Source organism: Halichoerus grypus, chromosome 1 (genome assembly GCF_964656455.1).
Source record: "Halichoerus grypus chromosome 1, mHalGry1.hap1.1, whole genome shotgun sequence".
NCBI lineage: Eukaryota > Metazoa > Chordata > Mammalia > Carnivora > Phocidae > Halichoerus > Halichoerus grypus.
The window spans coordinates 43,948,930-43,967,579 of NC_135712.1; the positions used below are offsets into that span (position 1 = coordinate 43,948,930).

The 18,650-nt window shown below is 35.0% G+C and overlaps 1 non-coding gene across 1 annotated transcript; it reads right to left on the minus strand.

Moving 5' to 3' along the window:
* Positions 1-659: 659 nt before the first annotated feature.
* On the minus strand, positions 660-821 carry LOC118523478 (U1 spliceosomal RNA). The gene has a single exon (XR_004911125.2). It is a non-coding gene; the product is annotated as a U1 spliceosomal RNA (small nuclear RNA).
* Between the last annotated feature and the right edge of the window lie 17,829 nt (positions 822-18,650).

The window sequence follows — 18,650 nt, forward strand, 5'->3', positions numbered from 1 at the left end:
CTTTGTCCACATTCTGTGGATAGGGAATAGTGTTGAGGGTAGGGAAACCTGGGGAATGTGAATGTTTCCTAAGGGCTTATTTTGCGTGGGGTTATTGGATATGGATATCGATATTTTTAAAGTGGATATCATTATGATCATACTATACCTTAAAATCTACTCCATTAGCTACATTTCAAAGGTGTTTCAATAAATACAGATTATATGAGATAACTTAATCTTCATTTATGATGTCAGATAAATACTTGGGTTCAACCTTTTTTGTTTGTTTATATTAAAAATGAAAGAGAATTAGATCAGATTATTTTGAATTTACTATTATTTTTTGGCATCATTTTAATCATAGCATTCTGGAAACAATATCATATGTGAAGGAAAACTGCAATTATTTGAGGGTTGAGAGGATAGTGAGAAGAATAGCATAGCCATCTTTCTTCCTTAAATATTTTCTACTGTTCTGCAAGATTGAGATTCAGAAATGTCCATCTGATCTTTTTATTACTTTTTTTCATGTAATACAAACTCTCTTCTTAATGCCCTAGCATATGAGACAAATATCATCTCTTACCTATCACCCTTGTCCCTAACACTCAGAGACACACACGCTCATTCCTATGATGTGACTTCTGTGGTCTAATCTCACTGAAGTCTTTTTTTTTTAGGGGAAAGCAAGAACACAGCCCCCCATTACCACAAATTACGCAGTTGACTTTCCCCCATTTGGGGAAATTGCAGGGATCAGCACAACCAGAGTGCAATGAATAAGCCTTGCCCTGGGAAAACCATCTTCTTGATCATGGTATCTCTTCAGTGATACTTACCTGTATCACTGAAGACTTTTTATATTATATTACTTTGTCCATGCATTGCCCAAACTGTTCACTCTGGAATATCCTTTCCCCTAGTTTTACTTAATGATGACTTCTCCGTATACATCTTTGAGAAATTCTTTCAATTTTCACTTAAAATATGATGGCATGTTGAGCATCTGCGCAATATTTCTGCTTGTTAAATAATGAATAGCAAGATGTGTAATTTTCTACAGTTTACTTCTGTAACAGGCATAGGGAGTGTAGTAGAAAAAGCATTTCAAAGTTAGATACAAAAATATATCTAAATACCCTTCTAACTCTCTTCAAAATTAGATAGAAAAATATGTTTAAATGCTTCTTCTAATCCATTTAACCACCCATACTAACCCTATATAATATTGGACAAATTCATTAATTTCTATGAAAACCATATCCTCATCAGTAAATGTTAAATTATAAAAGAACAAATAAGTAAGAATTAAAGTAAAATTTGAAATTGATAAATATGCAGTTATAATTTTCAAATATATTAATTAAAATATTGCAACACTGTCTCTTTCTTATACTAGTCTGAATGTTCAGAGAATTTAAATACACTTTCTAAACCAGTTGAAGCATAAATGGTTTAATGATAGAAATAAATGATCAAATTGAAACCACTAAAATTGATTTTAATAATTAATAGTTGTGGCAAACATATAATCCTTAAATTAAACTATTAGGAATTTGATTCCAGTGATAAAAAGGTCGATACTTGTTTTTACCTTTTGAAGCAAAGGATATTTATTTATTTACTTATTTATTTCAAAGTGAATTAACATTTCACTTTATTAAATAATCATATTTTGTTCTATATATTATATATGAGAATGTAACTCTATACTCTGTAAAATGATTATGACTTCACTGAAATATTATTCATGAACACTTATTATTTTTCTATGCATTTACACTGTTTTTTGTAAATGTGTTAACTCAAACCTCCTGTTTCAATTTGGGGCCTGCTGGTCAGTTCTTAAACTATCAGCATACATACAGTGAAAACCATCCTAAATACTATACTGTAGTCAGTAAATTCATTTGTATTTAATTCATGCACAACATATTTCTAGAATGTGGGTTCTAATTAGAAGAAATGCAGACGATGAATACTTTGTGATTATTGATTATGAAGGTATTTAGTTAAATGTGGCCTATGAAATGCTCATTCCCATTGTAAACAAAAGTTCAAAGAAAGGTAATTTAGAGTCAAGAGCATAATTTATTTTTGTCACCAGTGTTTTAACTCCTTCAAACTAAATTAAAATAACTCTCTTTTAGAAAAGACTTCATATTTTAAGAACTCCTTTTGAACAATCTAACAACAATTAGGAAAAATATTTCTTGGAAACTGTCCAAAGTATTTGTCCTTAGAGCTTGTTGACATAAGTACCAAGAGAAATATTCCGTATTCTCTATTCATATCCTAGTGGATCCCTGATTGTAATGTCTGACAAATATTCCTGCCAACTTGCAATCTTGAGAGGTTCAAGGATGCTAATTATTTGTGTTTGTTATTTTTGTATAATGAAGCTATAATTTTGTATTGAGTTGAGTAGCTAAGAAATAAGAAGACTCAAACCAACCTATATAATTATGATTCACACACACACAATCTTATTACTAAAAAGGTATTACTAATATTTTTTCGAGCACAGTCTCACACCTTAAAATGTTGTCTTGAATTCTTAGAAGAATGTATTTGTTATGGACAGTTACAACTGAGGTTTAGCTAATCGATACTGTTTAAGTGATGGTAGGAAATTGTATAGGCGGTAAAGTGGCATATTTCAAGAATATGCTAAAAATATAACAAATATATCAGCTGAGACTAATGATCCATCTAATCCAGTATCCTCTATATTATAGTTACTAAAGGTATTTTAATTGTTTTATGAGTTCTAAGCTAAATGATCTTCCCTGAGTATCTGTTATGGTAATCTCTATGCACAAGGCAGGACCAATGTGCATTAATGACAATTCTTATGTCCGGAATGGTTGTCAAATTCACTTATTCAATGAGGATCTTGGATCGTCTAGTTGAGTCTTTGACGAAAAGATTTAATTTTGTACACTAAGAACCTATTTTTAGCCAGCAATGTTATCTTCAAACCAATGGTTTTCTTTTTTTCTTTTTTTAAAGGTTTTATTTATTTATTTGAGAGAGAGCATGAGAGAGAGAGAGAAAGAGAGAACATGAGCGGGGGTTGGGGGAGAAGGGCAGAGGAAAGGGTAGAAGCAGACTCTCCCACTGAGCAGACTCTATCCAAGGACTCTGGGATCATGAACTGAGCCAAAGGCAGACTCTTAATTGACTGAGACATCCAGGCTCCCAAGCCATTGGTTTTCTTTAAATATTTCCTCCAAATTGCCATTGTTTATTTGATTCATAAATTTTGTTTCTTGCAATTTTACCACAATAATTACATTTTGTTAAAAGCTTCTTACATTAGTTTGTATTTATCCATTGAAGGTTTCTTTTTGGAGACCTTAATATCATTTTTTCCTGGTTGTTCCATTCCAATGAAATGTATATTTTTCTGTATTATAAACATGACTGAATATAAAATGAACTATTAAGCCTTAAAATAATGCTCTTTTGAGGAGTAAGTTTAAAGTAAAAAGTTTAAAAAGGCAGAAAAGGATAGATGGATAATTTGATGATAGATTTGATAGATAGAGGAAAGAGGGAGAGAGAGGAAGGAAGGAAGAGAGGGAGGAAGGAAGGGAAGGAGGGAAGAGAAATTCATTATGAAATTAATTTTAATTGTATTCAGGTAATGGGTAATAAAATATTATGGTGATTTTGCTTTTATTCTTACTTTGCTATTTTTCCGAATTGGATGTCATCAGCATTTTTATAATTTGTACTTCAAACTAAATGCTACAAAGCACTACTTTTGGATATTAGGGCAAAAGTAAAAAAAAGACAGGGCATGTATGTATGTATTAAAAATAATGAAAAAATGTCTAATGTCCAACATTGTAAGGTTCAAAAATAAACTGAAACACTTTTATATTTGAGTGTAGGTAAAATAAACTAAAACTATTAACTTATCTGGCATCTGATAATTACTGTACATACAAGGTCCTATTTTTTTTTTTTTTAAAGATTTTATTTATTTATTTGAGAGAGAGAGAATGAGAGAGAGCACATGAGAGGGGGGAGGGTCAGAGGGAGAAGCAGACTCCCTGCCAAGCAGGGAGCCCGATGTGGGACTCGATCCAGGGACTCCAGGATCATGACCTGAGCCGAAGGCAGTCGCTCAACCAACTGAGCCACCCAGGCGCCCCCAAGGTCCTATTTTTATGAAAGAAGTAAGCAACAGACTTTTTAGAGATTTTTTTAAAAAGAAGCCAGATGAATCTGGGGTTCAGACACCCAGATATTAAAATAAACTCATTAAAATGTTTTGTATGACCACGACTACAAATAAACTTCCCTGAACCTGAGTATGGCAATTAAAAAAAAAAAAAATGAAAAATTGGACCAAATGACTAACGTTCTTTTCAGTGCCAACAGTCTCATCAAGCAGTTATTTCCAGGATTCTGATTCTATGCTTTCAGTGTGATGGTCCAATATCATCCTGAAAATATCTCAAAGTAAAATTTACCAAAGAACAAAAACGTCTGCACAGTACTATGAAAATGGATATGCTCTAAGACAACTACAATATCTCACCCTGTAGGAACTGTGTACTTTGACTAAAACAAATGTTAAACTTAATGAAACAATGTCAGTATTCATGCTGTGGTAAAACCTGATGATGCTACCCTGGCTGAGAGAATGATGGACATGGCACATTATTATAATATTCATTTTGATGTTAAATTTTCAGTTTAGGTCTTTAAATCAGGTCAGAGACAATTTATGCACACCCATGTTTCTCCATTCTGTCAGTCATTATCTCTCCATTTTACTGTGCGGCATCTAGCATTCAATTGAGTTTCTAAAAGGGACTAATTAATCATGAAATAGGTTTTAGCCAGGTTTTCAGGTTGAAAGTCATTAATACCATATCTACTTGAAAGCAAAAGATTATACCTGACTGGAAAATGAACTACACTATTATCTCACCAGAGAATGATGCAGCAAGAGTCATTCTCTTGAAACAGTAAGGACTCCTTCAAACCTATGTTCATGATTAAAATTAGGTTCTGCTTAGCATGGAAACTGTGAATGATGCGTTAGCACTCTGTTCTTTGTAAAACAATCCAACTCTCATGTTTAGGATTAAGGAATATTTTATTTCAGGAGATTATATTTTTATTAAACTACATTGTTCTGATAAAATTAAGAGGTTTTGTTTGTAAGGAAGAGTATCTGTCCTGGTTTTTAAATACGGAGGTATAAATAGAATACAAATAGAATTGAATGGACCTATTTTTCCAATTAGAAGGTCTAGTCATACTTTTCTTGCATGTGTGATTGTGAAGCCCGGAGAAGAGCGTTAGCTTTCCGTGTTCCTTTCCATGAACTGTAGAGAAGCATGAATCTCAAGGTGATAGAATTTCATTAGTTCTTTATTTCAGACATTACATAGAAATGTTACATTTCAAGACTCAGTTTGCCCCTCTACCTGTACTCCCTCAACAAAAAGAAGAGCAGGAGGAATTTTGTGTAAATAATTAAATTTTTAAATTGCAATTTTTGCTTTGAACCCTGTTTCCTAATTAATGATTCATATCCAGTATTGTAAACTTAGCAAATACAAAACTAAAAAATATTAATAAAAAGATAATAAAGATAATATAACAATAATAAAGAGATCGAAGAAAAATCAGCAATATGACTAACTGCCAAAATTGCTTATTGTTAACATCTTGTTAAATGTTATCACTACTTTTCATGACTTGCCTTGGAAATAATTTTGTTCATTTACAAGGATACGATTATTCTCTTGTTGATATTTAGTAGCCTGTTTATTATAATTTATATATATATATATTCCTTAAAACATTTTCTATATTTTGTAGTCTGTTTATTATAATTTATATATATATATATATATATACACACTCCTTAAAACATTTTCTGTAAGACGATTTTGATGGCAGCAAAAATTCTCCAAAAGCACTATTTAAAAATTTACTTAAAGATTTCTGCCATATTTTTAGATATGCAGAAAGTTTTATTTACACACTACTAAAACATAACAAACGTAATGTCTCTGATTAATATTTTAGGTTAATTTTTATAAGTAGTATGGCTGTGTCTAAGAACGTACACATATTTGATGATTTTAATATGTATTTGCATTTATATTTAGAACATATTTTAGTCTCACTTTGACGTTTGATTTTTTTTATTATGTTATGTTAATCACCATACATTACATCTTTAGTTTTTGATGTAGTGTTCCATGATTCATTGTTTGCGTATAACAACGAGTGCTCCATTCAGTATGTGCCCTATTTAATACCCATCACCAGGCTAACCCATCCCCCCACCCCCTTCCCCTCTAGAACCCTCAGTTTGTTTCTCAGAGTCCATAGTCTCTCATGGTTCGTCTCCCCCTCCAATTTCCCCCCTTCATTCTTTCCTTCCTGCTATCTTCTTCTTTTTTATTAACATATAATGTATTATTTGTTTCAGAGGTACAGGTCTGCGATTCAACAGTCTTACACAATTCACAGCGCTCACCATAGCACATACCCTCCCCAATGTCTATCACCCAGCCACCCCATCCCTCCCACCTCCCACCGCTCCAGCAACCCTCAGTTTGTTTCCTGAGATTAAGACTTCCTCATATCAGTGAGATCATATGATACATGTCTTTCTCTGATTGACATATTTCACTCAAAATAATACCCTCCAGTTCCATCTACATCATTGCAAATGGCAAGATTTCATTCCTTTTGATGGCTGCATAATATTCCATTGTATATATATACCACATCTTCTTCATCCATTCATCTGTCGATGGACATCTGGGTTCTTTCCATAGTTTGGCTATTGTGGACATTGCTTTATAAACATAGGTGTGCACGTACCCCTTCAGGTCCCTACATTTGTATCTTTGAGGTAAATACCCAGTAGTGCAATTGCTGGGTCGTATGGTAGCTCTATTTTCAACTTTTTGAGGAACCTCCATACTGTTTTCCAGAGTAGCTGCATCCAGTTTGCGTTCCCGCCAACAGTGTACGAGGGTTCCCCTTTCTCCGCATCCCCACCAACATCTGTCAATTCCTGACTTGTTAATTTTAGCCATTCTGACTGGTGTGAGGTGATATCTCACTGAGGTTTTGATTTGGATTTCCCTGATGTTGAGCAATGTTGAGCACTTTTTCATGTGTCTGTTGGCCATTTGGATGTCTTCTTTGCAAAAATGTCTGTACATGTCTTCTGCCCATTTCTTGATTGGATCATTTGTTCTTTTGGTGTTGAGTTTGGTAAGTTCTTTATAGATTTTGGATACTAGCCCTTTATCTGATATGTCTTTTGCAAACATCTTCTCCCATTCTGTCGGTTGTCTTTTGGTTTTGTTGACTGTTTCCTTTGCTGTGCTAAAACTTTTTATCTTGATGAAGTCCCAATAGTTCATTTTTGCTCTTGCTTCCCTTGCCTTTGGCAGTGTTTCTAGGAAGAAGTTGCTGTGGCTGAGGTCGACAAGGTTGCTGCCTGTGTTCTTCTTTAGGATTTCAATGGACTCCTGTCTCACATTTAGGTCTTTCAACCATTTTGAGTCTATTTTTGTGTGTGGTGTAAGGAAATGGTCCAGTTTGATTCTTCTGCATGTGGCTGTCCAATTTTCCCAACACCATTTGTTGAAGAGACTGTCTTTTTTCCATTGGACTTCTTTCCTGCTTTGTCGAAGATTAGTTGACCATAGAGTTGAGGGTCCATTTCTGGGCTCTCTATTCTGTTCCATTGATCTATGTGTCTGTTTTTGTGCCAGTACCATACTGTCTTGATGATGACAGCTTTGTAATACAGCTTGAAGTCCAGAATTGTGATGCTGCCAGCTTTGCTTTTCTTTTTCAACATTCCTCTGGCTATTCGGGGTCTTTTCTGGTTCCATACAAATTTTAGGATTATTTGTTCCATTTCTTTGAAAAAAGTGGATGGTATTTTGATAGGGATTGCATTGAAGGTGTAGATTGCTCTAGGTAGCATTGACGTCTTCACAATATTTGTTCTTCCAATCTATGAGCATGGAATGTTTTTCCATTTCTTTGTGTCTTCCTCAATTTCTTTCTTGAGTATTTTATAGTTTTCTGAGTACCGTTTCTTTGCCTCTTTGGTTAGATTTATTCCTAGGTATCTTATGGTTTTAGGTAAAATTGTAAATGGAATCGACTCCTTAATTTCTCTTTCTTCTGTCTTGTTGTTGGTGTATAGGAATGCCACTGACTTCTGTGCATTGATTTTATATCCTGCCACTTTACTGAATTCCTGTATGAGTGCTAGCTGTTTTGGGGTGGAGTCTTTTGGGTTTTCCACATAAAGTATCATATCATCTGCAAAGAATGAGAGTTTGACTTCTTCTTTGACAATCTGGATGCCTTTTATTTCTTTTTGTTGTCTGATTGCTGTGGCTAGGACTTCTAATACTATGTTGAAGAGCAGTGGTGATAGTGGACATCCCTGCCGTGTTCCTGACCTTAGGGAGAAATCTCTCAGTTTTTCCCCATTGAGAATGATATTCGCTGTGGGTTTTTCATAGATGGCTTTTATGATATTGAGGTATGTACCCTCTATGCCTATACTCTGAAGAGTTTTGATCAAGAAAGGATGCTGTACTTTGTCAAATGCTTTTTCTGCATCTATTGAGAGGATCATATGATTCTTGTTCTTTCTTTTATTAATGTATTGTATATCACATTGATTGATTTGTGGGTGTTGAACCAAAATTGCAGCCCAGGGATAAATCCCACTTGGTCATGGTGAATAATCCTTTTAATGTACTGTTGGATCCTCTTGGCTAGTATTTTGGTGAGAATTTTTGCATCCATGTTCATCAAGGATATTGGTCTGTAATTCTCCTTTTTGATGGGGTTTTTGTCTGGCTTTGGGATCAAGGTAATGGTGGCCTCATAAAATGAATTTGGATGTTTTCTTTCCATTTCTATATTTTGGAACAGTTTCAGAAGAATAGGTATTAATTCTTCTTGAAATGTTTGGTAGAATTCCCCTGGGAAGCCATCTGGCCCTGGGCTTTTGTTTGTTGGGAGATTTTTGATTACTGCTTCAATTTCTGTAGTGGTTATAAGTCTGTTCAGGTTTTCTGTTTCTTCCTGGTTCAGTTTTGGTAGCTGATACATCTCTAGGAATGCATCCATTTCTTCCAGATTATCTAATTTGCTGGCATATAGTTGCTCATAATATGTTCTTCTAATTGTTTGTATTTCTTTGGTGTTGATTTTGATCTCTCCTCTTTCATTCATGATTTTGTTGATTTGGGTCCTTTCTCTTTTCTTTTTGATAAGTCTGGCCATGGGTTTATCAATTTTATTAATTGTTTCAAAGAACCAGCTCCTAGTTTCATTGATCTGTTCTACTGTTCTTTTGGTTTCTATTTCATTGATTTCTGCTCTGATCTTTATTATTTCTCTTCTCCTGCTGGGTTTAGGCTTTATTTGCTGTTCTTTCTCCAGCTCCTGTAAGTGTAGGGTTAAGTTGTGTATTTGAGACCTTTCTTGTTTCTTGAGAAGGCTTGTATTGCTATATCCTTTCCTCCTAGGACTGCCTTTGCTGTATCCCAAGGATTTTGAACAGTTGTGTTTTCATTTTCATTTGTTTCCATGAATTTTTTAAATTCTTTAATTTCCTGGTTGACCCATTCAGTCTTTAGTAGGATGCTCTTTAGCCTCCATGTATTTGATTTCTTTCTGACTTTCCTCTTGTGATTGAGTTCTATTTTCAAAGCATTGTGGTCTGAAAATAGGCAGGGAATGATCCCAGTCTTTTGGTACTGGTTGAGACCTGATTTGTGACCCAGGATGTGATCTATTCTGGAGAATGTTTCATGGGCACTAGAGAAGAATGTGTATTCTGTTGCTTTGGGGTGGAATGTTCTGAATATATCTGTGAAGTCCATTTGGTCCAGTGTGTCATTTAAAGTCTTTATTTCCTTGTTGATCTTTTTCTTAGATGATCTGTCCATTTCAGTGAGGCGGGTCTTAAAGTCCCCGACTATTATTGTATTGTTGTCGATGTGTTTCTTTGCTTTTGTTATTGAATGGCTTATATGGCTGGCTGCTCCCATGTTAGGGGCATAGATATTTACAATTGTTAGATCTTCTTGTTAGATACACCCTTTAAGTAGGATATAGTGTCCTTCCTCATCTCTTATTATAGTCTTTGGTTTAAAATCTAATTTGTCTGATATAATGATTGCCACCCCAGCTTTCTTTTGGTGTCCATTAGCATGACAAATGGTTTTCCACCCCCTCACTTTCAATCTGGGAGTGTCTTTGGTTCTAAAATGAGTCTCTTGCAGACAGCATATTGATGGGTCTTGTTTTTTTTTATCGAATCTGATACCATTTGTCTTTTGATTGTGGTATTTGGCCATTTACATTCAGGGTAACTACTGAAAGATATGAATTTAGTGCCATTGTATTGCCTGTAAGGTGACTTTTACTGTGTATTGTCTATGTTCCTTTCTGGTCTATGTTACTTTTAGGCTCTCACTTTGCTTAGAGGACTCCTTTCAATATTTCTTGTAAGCCTGGTTTCGTGTTTGCAGTTTCCTTTAGTTTTTGTTTGTCCTCGAAGCTTTTTATCTCTCCTTCTATTTTCAGTGACAACCTAGCTGGATATAGTACTCTTGGCTGCATATTTTTCTCATTTAGTGCTCTAAATATATCATGCCAGTCCTTTCTGGCCTGCCAGGTCTCTGTGGATAGGTCTGCTGCCCTCTGATGTTTCTACCACTGTAGGTTACATATCTCTTGTCCTGAGCTGCTTTCAGGATTTTCTCTTTGTCTCTGAGACTCGTAAGTTTTACTATTAGATGTCGGGGGTTGACCTATTTTTATTGATTTTGAGAGGGGTTCTCTGTGCCTCCTGCATGTTGATGCCTGTTTCCTTCCCCAAATTAGGGAAGTTCTCTGCTATAATTTGCTCCAATATACCTTCTGCCTCTCTCTCTCTTTCGTCTTCTTCTGGGATCCTAATTATTCTAATGTTGTTTCATCTTATGGTATCACTTATCTCTCAAGTTCTGCCCTCGTGATCCAGTAGTTGTTTATATCTCTTTTTCTCAGCTTCTTTATTTTCCATCATTTGGCCTTCTATATCACTAATTCTCTCTTCTGTCTCATTTATCCTAGCAGTTAGAGCCTCCATTTTTTATTGCACCTCATTAATATCCTTTTTGATTTCGACTTGGTTAGATTTTAGTTCTTTTATTTCTCCAGAAAGGGTTTCTCTAATATCTTCCATGCTTTTTTCAAGCCCAGCTAGTATCTTTAAGATCATCATTCTGAGCTCTAGTTCTGACATCTTACTAATATCCATATTGGTTAGGTCCTTGGCAGTCGGTACTGCCTCTTGTTCTTTTTTTTTTGAGGTGATTTTTTCTGTCTCATCATTTTGTCCATAGGAGAATAGATGAATGAGACAACAAAATGCTAACAGGGTAACAATGTCCCCAGAAAAATATACACTAAACAAATCAGAAGAGACCTGAAACTGGGGAAAAAGAAAGGGAAAGAAAGAAAAAAGAATAAAAAAAGAAAAAGAAAAAGATAAAAACAAACAAACAAACAAAAAACACCAGAATATGATCAAATATGATCAGGCTGGTGCATAGATCAGTGCCACACACTAGATTTGGGGCATATTTTGGTCTGTTAGAAGAAAGTGCCTCCCAAAATTTTAAAGAAAGAAAAACTTATATATGTTCAAAAATAAGAGTAAATACAATGAAAGGATGGAATATGATTGTAAAGATGAAAATTATAAAAGATTTTATAAAAGGAATTGATAAGATAAGAAGTTGGTTGAAAAAATAAAGAAGAGGATTAAAAAAAAAGGGGAGAGAATGTGATCAGGCAGGAGACTTGAACAAAGCCATACACTAGAGATTTAGGGTATATTTTGGTCTGTCAGAAGAAACTGTATCCTAAAATTTTAAAGAGAGAACAACATATATATATATATATATATATATATATACCAAAAATAAGGTTAACTACTATGAAGGGGTAGAACATGACTCTAAAAATGAAAAATAAAAAAGATTTTTTAAAAAAGGGATTGATAAGATGTTGGTTGAAAAAGGGAAAAAGAAAAATTCAAAAACAAAAAGTTAAAAAAAAATTAACTTTGAAAGACTAAAGAATCATGGGAAAAAAGCCATGAATTCTATGTGCAGTATTCCCCTAGGTCTGGAGTTCTGCTGTTCTCCTTGATTGGTAAACTTGGTCTTGGCTGGCTGTTCTTGCTGATCTTCTGGGAGAGTGGCCTGTTGCTGTGGTTCCCAAATGTCTTTGCTGGAGGCAGAATTGCCCTACTCTTGCCAGGGCTGGGCTAAGTAATCTGCTCGGGTTTGCTCTCCATAACTTTTGTTCCCTGGAAGCTTGCGTACAGCTTTGGAGGACAAGATTGAAATGGAGGCCTCCCAATCTCTGCCCCGGAGGAGCCGATAACTTGGGGCCCCACTCCTCAGTGTGCCCCCAGTGAAAAGCAGTCAATCACTCCCATCTCCCCAGTCTCCCACCGCACTCCGTGCTCACCCAGTCTGTGACTGAGCGTTCCTATCTCTGGCACCTGACCCTGTGTGGAGTCTCCAAACCCAGCACATCCCTGTGATGCGCTCCCATGCTGCTTCTCCCGGGGGAGGAAGGAGAGTCTCCCGGATCTGCCGCTTGTTGGGTCCCTGCTGGAAGAGCAGTGGCCCGACTGTGCCGCGGATCACAGTTTATGGCAACCCCAAGCTGAGAGCCCACTCCTCAGCTCCATCTCTGCAGCTGGCTTCCCCACTCCGATACCTGGGAGCTCTGCTGCACTCAAGGACCCCCATCTTTCTGTGACCCCGAGGGTCCTGAGACCACACTGTCCCAGCGAGGGTTCCACTCCCTACTTAGCCACTGGAGCGACGTCCCTCAGTGGAGCAGACTTCTAAAATTTCTGATTTTGTGCTCTGCTGCGCTATCACTTGCCAGTAGCGGCTGATGTAGGCCCCCTCCCGCACCATCTATCTTCCTGAATATCGCCTCAGATTCACTTCTCCGCACATCCTACCTTCCAGAAAGTGGTTGCCTTTCTGTTCAGAGAGTTGCTGCTATTCTTTTCTTGGATCTCCTGTTGAGTTCATAGGTGTTCAGAATGGTTTGATCCCTATCTAGCTGAATTCCTGGGACCAGGTGAAATTTACGTCTCCTACTCCTCTGTCATTTTGCTCCTCCCCCTGACGTTTGATTTTATGCTTTCAGTTTGTAGAGCCATCTATATCATGGATTGTGTATTACCGCACCTTCTTCTAAGAACTTCAGTCTCCTTTGCCTCTCAAATGACTAATCAAAGGCCAGACATATTCTCAAGAATTAACATAAATTGAACCAATGAGCTCTTATCTAGATCATACTCCTCAATGCCTTTCTTAGAGTTAGCTCTGAAAGAAAATAGCTAATTGAAATTATTTCATTAGGCAGACTTTGGAGTAGTTTAAAAGGCTGAACAAAGAAGTCATTCTATTGCTGGGAAAATAAATCCACAAGTGAGACCCACATAAATCTACTGTTCAAAAATCTGTTGTACTAAGTTGCAGTATAGTTTCCAAAAAAAAAAAAAAAAAAGAAAAAGAAAAAAGAAAAAGAAAAACAGATGCTTAAAATGTTAGTAAATTTATATTAAAATTTAATGAAACATTAATAACTAGGTTTCTTAGAGGTTGGAACAATGTGAAACTAAAATACAAAATAATAATAGACGTAAAGTATTCTTCATATACCTCCTCAGAATAGAATAGCAGTATTGATTAAACTTGGAGACTTAGATATTTAACAATCATGTTAAACATGATTGTTTAAATTTATTATAACCACTAAAAATAGCAGGTATAGTACATAGTGCTTGCTTCTGCTTGAAATGCACTTTCCACAGATTTAACATGACTCACTCTCTTTTTAAGGTGTTTTCCTTGAAGTATTCCCTGACCATCCTAACTTTAAGTAATCACTTACTATTCTTGGTCTTCTTTACATACTTTATTTCTTTTCATAGCACTTACTACCACAAGAATTTACATCACATATTCAGTGGTTTCTTTCTTTTTGTCTACTTCAGGAATGTTAGCTCCACCAGTAGGGGAATTTTGCATTTGCCATTTTGTTTTCTACTCAAAATAGTTACAATATTTCAGGGCAAATAACAAACGCCCAATATAAGTTTCCTGATTGAATCAAAGAATGAGTACATAATAATTAAATAATTAATCTCTTTAGTCATATTGATTTTTTGTCTTTCATCTCTGATTTCTGAAATTTTTTTTTCTCAAATTTGCCTTTCATTATACAGAATCGGAATTCAGCAGTGCTAATATGGTTGAAATCTTTTTCTCTAAATTTGCAATATCTCATTTACTTTTCTTGATTTGTATTGTAATTGACTATTTTAAATTTACTTGACTATCAATTGACTATTTTAAATTTAGTTTTGTTGTTTGACTACCTCAAGTATCACAAAACTGATTCTCCCACATTCCCTTGTATTGAATACTTGATATATTTTTGGTCTTTTTCCTGTTTCCTAGAATAAATTTGCAAACAATTCTTTTGCAAATATTTTGAATGATTAATTAATATTTTAAACTTTCATTTCATAGGACCATTTATGTTTTATGAACTGATGTTTTTTGGATCCCTTTTTTCTTTTCTTAATATAATGCACAAATAAATTGCTATACTAAAGATAAACTCTAAAATAAATAATAATGATAAAAATAAAAAAATAAAAAAATAAATAAAATATCAGGTATCATAATTTTTTATTCAATTGTATTTATTTCTCATGTTTCATAGTTATACCAGAAGTTCTTTTTTTTTTTTTAAGATTTTATTTATTTATCTAACAGAGAGAGAGACAGCAAGAGAGGGAACACAAGCAGGGGGAGAGGGAAAGGGAGAAGCAGGCTTCCCGCCAAGCAGGGAGCCCGATGTGGGACTCGATCCCAGGACCCTGGGATCATGACCTGAGCTGAAGGCAGATGCTTAGTGACTGAGCCACCCAAGCACTGTATACCGGAAGTTCTTATTTGATATGAATGATATGAAAGGAATGATATGAAAGGAAACACTCTATTATCAAACTATAAGGACAGGACAAATTTATTGATAATAGTAGACTTATTCATACTCCGAAAACACTGAGAGGTACTTTTATTTCAGATTGTTTAAATAAAATGTCACCTATTGAAGTAAAATTAGTAAAGTATTATACCATGTGAGAGGTAATCATAACTAACAAAAAAATATACTGAATTTTGATGATTTTATTCTTTAAAATTATTGAGTAATACTTTATAAATGGTTTTAAAGGATGGATTTGATCATTTCAGTTTAAAGAAAACCAAATAATATTATGATAGACAGGATTTCTAGCTGTCCTGCAACCTTGGAACACTCTAGCCATATTCGGAAATTTGGAAATTTACATCTTTCTCCCCAGAATTGTTTATTTTTTTCCCCCAGACTTTTCTAAAATAAATCTGTTCTAGACCTACTATCAAGGTAGAACCCAGAATTTTAAAAAAATTGTATTTCCCTACTTCCTTCCAGTTAGAATGTTGACTTATTATGTAGGCTCTACTCATATGATGCATTCATGCAAGACTTCCACAGGAAGAAGCATAGACTTGAAACTCATTTTGCTTGTGAATTTGACAGCAAACATATCTCACTTTCAGGAAATGCTGTGTTTACAAACTCAATTTCTCAGTGCAAAGTGCAATTAATGGACAACAAATCATTTTTTTTTTTTTCCCTGATGTTTGGTGGAATTAAAGCAGTAAAATTTCCTAAGGCCATTTCTTTTTTTTTTTTTTTAAGATTTTATTTATTTATTTATTTGACAGAGACACAGCGAAAGAGGGAACACAAGCAGGGGCAGTGGGAGAGGGAGAAGCAGGCTTCCCGCGGAACAGGGAGCCCCATGCAGAGCTCAATCCCAGGACCCTGGGATCATGACCTGAGCCGAAGGCAGATGCTTAACGACTGAGCCACCCAGGCGCCCCCAAAGGCCATTTCTATACAAGGTTTTGTACATTATTCCTAAAAATTTAACCCAGAACTTCGTTCTCTTGCTTTTATAATTCTCTGAGAGACCCAATATGATGTTTCTACTTCTTAATTAGTGTCAGCTTTTTCTTCCCTTTCATCTAAATAAAAACCTAAAGAAATTATGTTCCTTCTCTTTTCATATGCTTTTCTATTTGGGGATATTTTGTTCTGTCAATATGTCTGACTTGTACCTAATTGTATTAATGATTACTTTGATCATTTTGTAAATACTGGTGGGACAGTGGAGTTTACACTCTTGAAAGCTTCTGGTATTACTTCAGGGTGGCATAACAGAATATGTAATAACTATACTTTTAATAAAAAGTAAACAGAGGTGATAAACATGAACATAATGATTGGAAAATATTTTCAGGAGAATCATCTGTAAATGGCTAATCACAAAGAGAATGGAAGCAACAACAAGCTCAAAGAAAAGTTCTCATAATCATTATTAGTATCACATTTATTTGTGTGTATGTTTCTCTCTTTTCCTGTCAAATATAAATCTAAGACGACATGGGAAACAAATTTAAAAATATATATATATTTTTAAAATTTGTATCCCATTTGGAGTGCATTATTCTGGATACATTGCAATCACTACAATATTTGTTACATGAAGGAAAACAAATCTGCTCTAGATCCTTCTTCAGAGTCTTAATTATACTCCTGTAATCCCAATTGAATAACTTATTTAATGGTACCAGCTGTTTCCAGAACCTGCAAATCTTTGGTATACAACTGTCTGTGGCACCTAAGACTGAGACAGTCCTTCAAGGCCAGTTCTGAGCAACTGTAAGTCGTAGTAATTGCTTTATGAAATAATACAAAACCAGTTTAGTTTATTATTTTTTATTTTTTTTATTATTATTATTTTTAAAGATTTTATTTATTTATTTGAGAGAGAGAATGAGAGAGAGCACATGAGAGGGGGGAGGGTCAGAGGGTGAAGCAGACTCCCTGCCGAGCAGGGAGCCCGATGCGGGACTCGATCCCTGGACTCCAGGATCATGACCTGAGCCGAAGGCAGTTGCTTAACCAACTGAGCCACCCAGGTGCCCCAAAACCAGTTTACTTTAGATGTTCAGCCCACAGCACTTTACTCTTCTGGAATATTGTAAGATGACAAAGGATTTTTGAAGGCCTGAGAAAAATCCAGAAATAGTATCAACAACAGCACAGTTGTTGGAAACTTTTAGAAGAGAAATTTTCAAGTAAAATAAAGCAAAATGAATGTCAAATCATCTTACTATTGCAGTTAGATAAGAAATTATCTAAATTGGATTATAATATCATAAAATATTAAGTAAATAAAATAAACTTAGATTTTGTAATTAAACTGACAGTGTTTTAATTCAGCAAAATCACATTAATAAGGGGAAGCATGAACTATTGATACTTTTTTATAAAGTATAAATTTTAGTCTAAAGCAGGTTCAGTGGTCCCATAGACAAGGCACTGGAATGATGTTTCCTGGCTTAAGCAAGAACAACAGTTCACTTTAGATCAGTCTATATGAAGATTAATAATAGCAGAAGAGATACGATAATCAGTTTAGCAACTTTTTTTTTTTTTGCCAACAGCATTTGCCTTTTCCCCCAGACTTTTCTAGAGTTTTAATTTTATTTTTTCTTTACTACATTTGTAATAATGTCCACATAAGTTACTTGTTACTTACAGTAACAAGACACCTAAACTTTCAGAAATGGTTTCATGCATAATATTATATTAAATAGCATGGATGACCACAGGGGAAGGGAGGGAAAACTGAATGGGAAGAAATCAGAGAGGGAGACAAACCATGAGAGACTCTGGACTGCAGGAAACAAACTGAGGGTTACAAAAGGGAGGGGAGTGGGGAATGGGGTAGCCGGGTGATGGGTATTAAGGAGGGCACGTGTTATGATGAGTACCGGGTGTTATATGCAACTAATGAATCGATGAACACTACATCCAAAACTAATGATGTACTATGTGCTGGCTAACTGAGCATAACTAAATAAACACAAATAAATAAATAAATATCATCATCTATTTAATTCTTCTACTTGTAGTCAGTATTTAAGTTGTTTACTTATCATTAAAACTATAATGAACTTCGCAAATTCCCTCACATGTTTAGGATCATTGCCTCCAGTCTGATTTCCAGATGTGAAATTATTCTACTAAAAAGATGCGAAATTTTTAAAAGTGCGTATTGGTAGATTGCTTTCCAAAAGGGAAGTGAAGATGCACTGAACCTGAAACCAACCTCACATTGAGTCATATCAGAAATGTTTCCCTTAGGAAATTTTTCTACATATCCAGACTAGTCTTAATGCTCCAGATCATGTAGTGATTATTTTGAACTTTATACAATTAACATCTGCCCCCAAATTCTCCCATCTAAAAAATATTGGTTCATTAGTGACACTTAAAAGGAAAAAAAAAAAAAAGGAAAATTTGACATTTATGGTATAGTGTTTGTTCCCTAACCTTTAGTCCTCACAAGAGACTGAAGAGTTGTTATAGTTGTAACCATTGTACAGAACATGAAATTCTTGGTCAATGAGACTACATAGATTTTCCAA